General features: G+C 41.6%; 1 long non-coding RNA gene across 1 annotated transcript; it reads left to right on the plus strand.

The window, feature by feature from the left end:
* Positions 1–2146: 2146 nt before the first annotated feature.
* Positions 2147–8142, plus strand: LOC146424586 (uncharacterized). The gene is made up of 4 exons (XR_014846932.1): positions 2147–2288; positions 4751–4815; positions 5143–5202; positions 7861–8142. It is a non-coding gene; the product is annotated as an uncharacterized LOC146424586 (long non-coding RNA).
* Positions 8143–8368: the final 226 nt, after the last annotated feature.

Below are 8368 nucleotides of genomic sequence, written 5' to 3' on the forward strand. Positions count from 1 at the left end.
TTTCCTGTGCCTTGCTGCCTCGGAGAAGAGGCCGACCCCCACCTGGCTACAAGTCCCTCAGGGACTTGTAGGAGAGTGATAAGGTCACTCCCGGGCCTCCTTTTCTCTAGGCTAAACAACCCCAGCTCCCTCGAGGGGCTGCTTCCTACAAGGCTTGTGCTCCAGCCCCTTCATCAGCTTCGCTGCGCTTTTTTGGACTCAGAGGGTAGACCTCCCCTTTCTTGCCATGACATTAATCTGGGTGGGTTTTTTATCCCATCATTGTACCGTTCTAGAGCACACAAAGCTCCACCTCATCACTGTGATGATGCATTGGCAGTAGATGATTTGCCATAGGTTTTGCCCTCTACACTCAACATCTCTGACTTTGTAAAAAAGATAAGGGGTTCTGCCAAGCACTCTCCCTCCTCTGTAACACAGCTTTTTTTGTCCTTTGTTCACTTAACCTTCTTGTTGCTAGTTTAGAAAACGTTTACACACCTGGATGTTCCCATGTTGCTAGTCTCTGAAATGCCTCTGTTTCTTTCACTTATTAGATTGCATAAACTATTAGGGGTGGAATAGGTTGGGACTGGAAGGAAGGCTGTCGCTTTGGATTTTTTTATAGATAGATGTATGCTGTCCACATCTCAACTTGTCAGACTGGGTCCTTGATCTCAGTGTTGTATTGAGAATCTCTGCTGAGCTGTTCAAAACACACCCAGGTATCCTCATTAAGCCATAAGCGACAAGAAAAAAATAGTTAAAATTTTTGTTCCTAGCTCTGATTTATCTGTATTTTGGTGAAGGGTGTAATAAACCTCTTGTGTAATAAATGCTCTTGTCCTGTAGACCAGCAGTGAAGTTCTTCTAAAATTTCTTAGCATCTTCTAATTTCTACTACTCTTACTTTACATCTCCCTTCCGTGTCGTTAATGTGAATATACTTATGGTCAGGAGGAATTGACCTTCTCAAGGAAAAACAGTAGAAATAACTTAAAAGACCAAAGAAAGCATACTATGGCTTTTTATGGTTGGAGAAAGAGTGAGCAGTTACCTACAAAAGCTTTGAAATACTTCTAACTGCTTCAACAAACATGATTTAGAAAACATATCTAAGATACTACAGACCGCATGAAGTCCCAAACATAGAAGAGGATAGGAAAGAGGGAAGCAGTGTGAAACCCTTTTGTTTGAAGATGCGTGCCTGCTGAAGACAATGAGTTAGCCAAAGCACATAACAGTGGGTTCCATCTTACACAAACTCAGCCTTGCTTTGGCAAACAGCCTTGCTTTGGTCTTTGTAAAATTCTTAGCACAAGGCCTCTCAGAACACATTTCTGGGCACATGGAGAAGAGGACAGTGAGGAACAGCCAGTATTGGATTTGACAATGGTTAGTGGAGCCTGACCAACTTGATTGCTTTCCATGACAGATGTGTAAATCTGTATAGGAGGGGACACCAGTGTAACCTTGGCTTCAGCAAGCTTTATGACTTGGTCTCCCGCAATATTCTTGTACCCAAAGTGGAACGTAATGGTTCAGCATGGGTAGACAACTAGATGGGTACAAAAGTGGTTGGATGGTTGAGCTCAGCAGGTAGAACAGGAGAACTCCGCATGGTGGCCCATAGTTGGAGGAATATTACAGAGGTCTCTCCCAGAAGCTGGGCATTGAGTATGTTTATCAAGGTGACAGACAGCAGTATTTTCAAGTAACATCAAGTGTGCACATGACACCAAGCTGCGGGAACAGTCATTACACTGCCATAAGTGTAATGAACAGTTAGGAGAAATGAATCGTATTATAGAATTGAAGGTTGGTTTGGGTTGGAAGGAACTTTAAAGATCATCTAACTTCTTCTGCCATGGGCAGGGACACCTGCCATTAGATCAATTTGCTCAAAGTCCCATCCAGCCTGACTATGAACACTTCCAGGGCTGGGGCATCCCCAGCGTTTCTGAGTGACTTCTTCCAGTGCCTCACCACTCTCACAGAAAAGAATTTTTTCCCCAATATCCAATCTAAACCTTCTCTCTGTCAGTCTGAAGCCATCCCCCCTTGTTCTGTCAATACACACCTTTATAAGAAGCTCCTCTCCAGCTCTCTTGTAGGCTCCCCTCAGGCAGTGGAAGGCTACAATTAGGTGCTTTCTCTTCTTCATGCTGGACAATCTGAATTCTCTTAGCCTTTCCTTGTAGGCAAGGTGTTCCCTCCCTCTAATCATCTTGGTGTCTCTCCTGTGGACTCCCTCCAACAGGTCCATGTCCTTCCTGTGCTGGGACCCCAGAGCTGATGCAGAGTTCCAGGTGGGTCTCACCAGAGCAGAGCAGAGCAGAGGGGCAGAATCCCGTCCCTTCTCTGCTGCCCACACTGCTCTGGATGCAGCCCAGGACACGTTTGGCTTTCTGGGCTGGCAGTGCACATGGCTGGGTCATGTCCAGCCTCTCACCCACCAGCTCCCCAAGTCCTTCTCACAGGGCTGCTCTGCTCTGCTCATCCCCAGCCTGTGCTGATACTGGGGGTTGGCATAGGTGAGATGCAGCACCTTGAGCTTGGTCTTGTTTAATCCCATGAGATTCCTATAGGCCCACTACTCAAGCTTGTACAGGTCCCTCTGGATGGCATCCTGTCCTTCAGTGGTCAACAGCACCACTAGCTTGGTCTCATCTGCAAACTTGATGAGGATGCCCTTCATCTATGAAATAACACTGGTCCCAATACAGACCCCTGGGAGACATCACTTGTCACTGATATCTGTTGGAACTCTGACCTACTGACCACTACCCTCTGGCTGCCACCAATTTCTTATCCATTTAACAGTCCACCCATCAAATCCATCTCTCTCCAGTTTAGAGAGAAGATGCTGGGGGAACAATGCCAAAGACTTCGCCAAAGTCCTAATAAATGACATTTATAGCCTTGCCCTTGTCCACTGATAGAGTCATCAGACAAGACTTGAAGGTTGGTCAGGCAGGACTTGCCCTTGGTAAAGCCATGCTAGCTGTCCCAAATCACATCCCTGTCCTCCATGTGTCTTAGCACAGCTTCCAGGAGGATCTGTTCCATGATCTTCCCAGGCACAGAGGTGAGACTGACAGTCAGTTGTTCCTGGGGTCCTTCTTTCTACCCTTTTAAAGGTGGGTACAATGTTTTCCCTTTTCCAGTTGCCTGGGAGTTCACATGATAGCCACAGCTTTTCAAATATCATGGAGACTGGCTTGGCAACTACATGGGCCTCATCCCTCAGGACTCTGGGATGCATCTCATTAGCTCCTATAGACTTAGGGATGTTCAAGATCTTCAGATGGTCATGAACCTGATCTTTACTTAGAGTGGGGGGACACTTTGCCTCTCCAGTCCCCATCTGCTGTTCATCACTTGAGATGTGTGGGAAGAGAGGTTACCATTGAAGACTGCGGTGAAAAAAGTTGTTGAGTACCTCAGCCTTCTCCTCATTCCTTGTTACCTGTGTACAGCACTGGTTATCAGGGGACACACTTTCTTTGATATCCAAATGAGCAGACAGGCAGCAGGGTTGCACTGTAGAAAACGTCATGGGTGTCTTGGTTCTCAAAGAGCTATTAGTGCACATTGGCAACAAGCAGGATCAACAGCATCCTGTGCTGTCCAGAAGCACAGCTGGTAGGCTGAGAGAAGAGATTATCACTGCCTCCCCAGCACTCCATTAGAGTATTGCATCCAGTTTTGACCTCAATAAAGGAAGCGCATGACAGAGTGCTGGAGCAAGTCCAGTGGAGAGCCACTAGAGTGATTAGGGGCTGGTGCACTTATCCTGTGTGGAGAGGCTGAGGGAGAAGGACTTATTCTACCTGAAGAAGAGACAGTTTCCAGGATATCTCATAGCACCCCTATTAGTACTGACACAGAGGTTTTCAAGAAGATAGACCAAAGTTCTTTACAGTAGTGCACACTGTGAGGACAAGAGACAGAGGGCAGAACTTCAAACAAGGTATTCAGGCTAGATCTGAGGAGAGACCTTTTCACCCTAAAGGCAGTCAAGCAGTGGAGCAGGTTAAGTGGAGTTCCACTGGCCTGCCCTGCCTTTCTTTTCAACATAGGCTGTGCCCTTGAAATGTATTTCTTTTGTATTGATCTAATAGTTCTTCACCTCTTAAGAGTCAGAGGCCCAAGATTTGGAAAGCTGAAACTCATGTGAGCAAGTCTTTCCTATGATCTGGGAAATTTCCTTATAATGGCATCAGAATTTGACTATTTCAAAAGTCTGAGGAAGTAATACTTCTTTCTACAAAAAGGTGAAAATGCATTCAATTAACAAATAATTACATTTGCTACTGCATCACCTACCAGGGCAGGTAGTCACAGGGTTTCTTTGATAGAAGAATGTGGAATGGTAGTTTTTGTCATTAAGGTGTAAATGAAATGGGAGATTTTGAATATTTTTTAGCAACTTACTCCCCAGATACATATCTATAAGCTATAACACATAGGCAGGTGTGAACTACATTTGTTGTGCTTTAACTTCCCTTCTTATCTCTGAGCAACCAGTATAACCAGTCAAAACAAGCTAAACCATCCAATGGTTGTCTTCAGCCAAGTCTGCCAACACGTCTGCTGCCAGCAGCCATGCAATATGGCAGCAGCTGAAGGCTAGCCATCCTTTCCATTTCACATGTGTAGCAGACCTGCTGCCCTAGACAGTAGGAAAAAAGTGAGGTAAAGGATTATTACTGCAGCTGTCACATTCACAAGAGTAATAACTCACTAGCAGTGTTTTTTCCTCATGCAGGAATTGTTGCTTGACAGACTGGTAACTGGAAGACGGAAAAAACAGGAAAAAATACCACTTCTTAGGTATACTTTTTTTTTTTTTAATTCTTTCAGCATCCCTGGTCTCTGTTTTGACAAGATTAGTAAGACAAGATTAGAAAAAAAGGTAAAAATGTAAGGCTTTTCAAAGGAGAATTTACTTCATTTTATACCCAGATAAACATTTTGTAGCACTTTGGATGTTATATCCTCATTAAACTCAAGTTATGCAACTCCAGGGCAGGCACCACCGGAAAATTTTCATTTTTACAAGTTTCTTGGCTTGGTAGGGGAGTATTTAGTAAAGGGAGCAAGCTTTGCACCTTGGATCTTCTGAACCTTTTGTAACCTCCTTGTACTCTTTATATCTAGGGAGAGAACATACTATGACAGATAGAACGCCTTTGATACAACTGAGAAATGAAAGTTCTGGTACATTACCCCAAAATTATGTACAGGATTAAATAAGTTTGATGTGCTGTCGATGTCACATCATGTTTTTTACCCTTTAAAGAATTCAGTTAATTATATCAGAGCTCTCTTGATACTCAGTATGATGAAATTCCATTACTCAATTCTTTCACGAAGCAACTTATTCACAAGCAAGCTGAAAAAACCTGAAAATAAATAATTGTGTCAGATCCAGGTAGGATTTTATGAGGGTGTATAAATATGGAAGTAGCGGGTGAAAACCAGATGGAGCTGAGCTGTTTTTCAGTGGACTCTCCTGGCCTTCCAATTTCCTGGTTCCTCAGAGAGTTATGAACAATTTCATCCATCTACTTGCGTGATGGGAGCGGAAGTAATTAGCTTCCCAGATGCCAGATAATATTGCTAAACTTCTCTTTCTATAAAATGTGTTCTTTACATATTGGCGAGGTGTGAAAGTGTGAAATCCAATGGTACCTATCTCATAGAGCTGTGAGCAAAAGCCTTTCTAGATTAGCTGGAATCTTCTATATTGTTGACTTCTATTTTCTGAATTCCCTTCATTACCACTAGGCATTGGAAGAAAGGAATGACAGAAACCATATGTGGAGGTTGAAAAGGAAAGTTTAAAAAAAATTGTGGCTTTTAAGAACAAAGACTTTAGAACACAGGCATGCCTTTGAATGTGCCCTCCTGTTGACAGCCAGCAGGGAAGAAAAGCTATAGGGGGTTTGGTTTAATTTGGTTTAAACCAGCACATCACTATTTGGAAATTGAGAGATAATGCTGTTTTGGCTCATGAAAGGAAGTGGCTCATGAAGTATCACCTTCCTAAGCAAGAGAGGTTTCAGACTTGCAGCTTTTTCACCACTCCAAGTTGGTGATGTTGTAACCAAAAGCAAATCCTGATGTTTATTCATAAAGAATACCTTTTTTTTCCCCAAAAAAACCCTTAGAAGTGAAGAGACAATGAAAGTATTAGATCATGTGTGTGTGCTCTTTGTCTTGCAATGGGAAACAAAAGAGAAATTAAATTTCTTATATTCACACTACAAAAAATATAGGTAAGCACCTACCATATAATTAGTTTTCTTTTTGCTTCATAATAGTTCTACCATTACTTCCTGAAAAAAAGTCTTTAAAACAGCTGTTCTGATCACACTAGAAATAAATCAAGTGCTGACGTGTTAGTTAAAAACACCAACTGCCCCTGAAGAAGAGAAGCAAAAGCTCTGATATGGAATGCCAACAGAAAGTCCTGGGTTAGTTCCAAGTTATGCAGTAAGATATGGTATGTCTTTCAACATTTTAATTGATTCCTTATTTAGCCAGATTAAGAGACTATAATTTTTTTCAGATAAAGGTTATAATAAGGAACACATTAGACTGCATAATCTAAACAAAATTATGTATTAATGTTTATATATCAAATATATGCACACTTTTCACATAGGTACAGAGACTTGGATGAAAATAAAATACTTCCATTTAAATTCATCCATCTCTTGAGGGGAAAAAACCTACAGAGATCCCATCAAGTAATACATCTTTATTTTACCAAAATTGTTATAGTCAGCACTAGTAAATATTTAACAAAAAAGTAAAGACATTTATCACAGGCAGACGTAACTGCAGAACTCATATTACATTTTACCATTTACACTTCCTGCTATCTAAGGAGTTTCTCTAGTTCTGCTAACAAAACTGAAACCTAGTAAATAATAACCCATATCAGAGCTGAAAGTAAAGAAAACTGTGTAACAACATAGCAAAGTCAAGAGGCTGAAATTTTAGGTTCAGCCAGCTAGCAAATATGATGATATGACAGGAAAGTTGTTTGTGCTTCAAAACCACTGATTTTAATATTTAACAGCTTATTTCCAGCTCTTAAATTTTAGAACCAATAACTTCCTGACAAAGTATATAAGGGATTTGCTCTGAGTTAATGAATCACTTCTCTGGGAGGAAATTACCAACCAACCAAAAAGCCAGCTAGAATTTATTTATTGTAAAGGATTGCTAGTTTAACTTTTTTTTTCAAGTTTTGTCTCTGGACCTAGAGAATATGTAAGCAATTCGTATGAATAGAGTAGCTTAATACATTCTGAACTGCAAAATATGCAGAAGCACCCACATATGGAATAACAGATTGCTGTTAAGGTTTAGTAAGAGTTGTGCACTTTGTTAATAAAATGTTTAAGTCTTGTTAAAACCCCATTGCAACTTCTGTTTCTACACTCTAATAAGGTATCAGAAACCTAGTATAAAAACCACTATTTTTTATACATATATATAGATAAATAGAAACATATAGCGTTATTTATCTTTTTGCCTGATAGAACCTGTTGGCACACAGAATAGATCTAGTCCTTCACCAGCAAGAATGTAAACAAATACCACCTGTGCTAGACCCCAGAGTGATGTGCTCATGCATGAGATGCTCCTTCAGCTGTGTCACTGGTGCCCACATGGATGACAGGAGATAATGGTCTGAGGGCTTGACAAAAGCACTCCAGATCAAAGGCCCTGGCAAGCAGCAAACTTTCTGAGACAGTGAGGTCAGCAAAAGTAGAGTCTTCAGCTACCATGACTTTCTCTGTCCTCATGAGGAGCTCAGATGTCTTTTCCTGACCACGGCTCTTTCTCTTTACCTGTTTTCAGAGTGTTGCACCTGAGTGCCTTCAGTTTATATCTACACGACCAAAAGAAGTTATTCTCATGTTGCCATTAGTCGCAAGCTCCCAACCTTTCCACCTTGGGAATCTCAGCCTTCCCACCCTGGGAGTTCAAATCTACCACAGAGTCCAGCATAGCCTTTTGGCTGTCCCAGCTTAAGAAGCTGTTGCAGATAAATTCTTAAAATAAGTCATCATTGTGGAGTTAAAGGTGTTTATTGATTATGAAATAATTATGAAATTAAACAATTATGGGATGACAATTAAATAGTAATATAATTACTATTATGTCATCTGTGCAGGAGAGTTCAGTGGGCTCAGGGTGGGGATACAGATGTCTATACTTCGTGTAATGTGGTTGATTTGTAGTTAACCTGCCTTGGTACAGGAGTACAGCCACAGCAGTTTTAGTTTTGCTTAATCCTGCTCAGGATGGTTCTGTTAGGTCCTGATAAGTTGTGGTTTAGACTCCTTGGTTCTTGAGAAGACAGCGG

Source organism: Lichenostomus cassidix, chromosome Z (assembly GCF_008360975.1).
Source record: "Lichenostomus cassidix isolate B80296 chromosome Z, HeHo_3.0, whole genome shotgun sequence".
Taxonomy (NCBI): Eukaryota; Metazoa; Chordata; class Aves; order Passeriformes; family Meliphagidae; genus Lichenostomus; species Lichenostomus cassidix.